The following is a 1021-nucleotide window of genomic DNA, read 5'->3' on the forward strand; positions in this document are numbered from 1 at the left end:
TGTCAGTGGCAGGGGGCTTCTTCCTGCTTTCCCTTTCGCCTCCCTGCATTGTGCCTACATATGCCAATTAACCGCCATCTTGGTGGCTGTTAACTGCCAATCTTAGTTGGCAGTTAATTTGCATATAGCCCTGATTAGTCAATGAAAAGGGTAGCGTCGTACTCCATTACCATTTTTTCTCTTTTATTAGTGTAGATATTCAGGCACCTGTTGATAGAAATTTGGTAGCAGGAAGTTAGCTATTAAATCTGTGAATTAATTGGTGTATTTTATGAAAAGAGAGTCCGTTTACCTAAGTTTGTGATTACTTGAAAACAAATTTAGACAAAGAAGAATAAGGGATAAGCTTGGAATCTTTCTATAAATTCCCAAAGACCTCACAGTTGCCCGACCCCCAATGAAAACATAAAAGTTTGAAGAGAAAATAATGGAAAGTATCAAATTTTTAATCTTTGTATGAAATAACCAGGAGAATACCCTGGGAGCAGTCTAGTCACAGCAACTCAAAATTACCTCCTGCCTAAGACAAGAGGTGCATACTAGGAGTGAATTTTGGTGTTCATGCAGGAGTGTGTGTGTGTGTTTATGTCTTAGAGAGAAAGAGGAGAGAGAGAGAGAGAGAGAGAGAGGGAGAGAGAGAGACCTACTACAAATCTCACAAAAAGGAGATGAAATGAGAAGTAGATAGAAAGTTTAATTAATCTGTTGGTATTTAGTTCTAAACACTATTTGTCAAAGTTTAACTTTTGTAAAACTAATATTGGCTTATTTGACAGCCAGAACAATGTGCTCCACTTGAAAATTTTGCTTAGCAGCCATGAGCCCTGGAATTTCGCAGCTCTTTCTGTAAGATGAATCTCACATCCTTACACTCACAAAAAGGGAAAGTCTACCTCCCTGTTGACTGAGAGGGAAGTAACTGATAGGGAAAAAGGCGTTTGTGTTTCATGCCATCCTCTGCAGTTCACTGAGATGAGACAATAAGATAGGAGACTTTTCAAAAAGATGGACTTAAAAAGAA

Source organism: Myotis davidii, unplaced genomic scaffold, assembly GCF_000327345.1.
Source record: "Myotis davidii unplaced genomic scaffold, ASM32734v1 scaffold1720, whole genome shotgun sequence".
NCBI lineage: Eukaryota > Metazoa > Chordata > Mammalia > Chiroptera > Vespertilionidae > Myotis > Myotis davidii.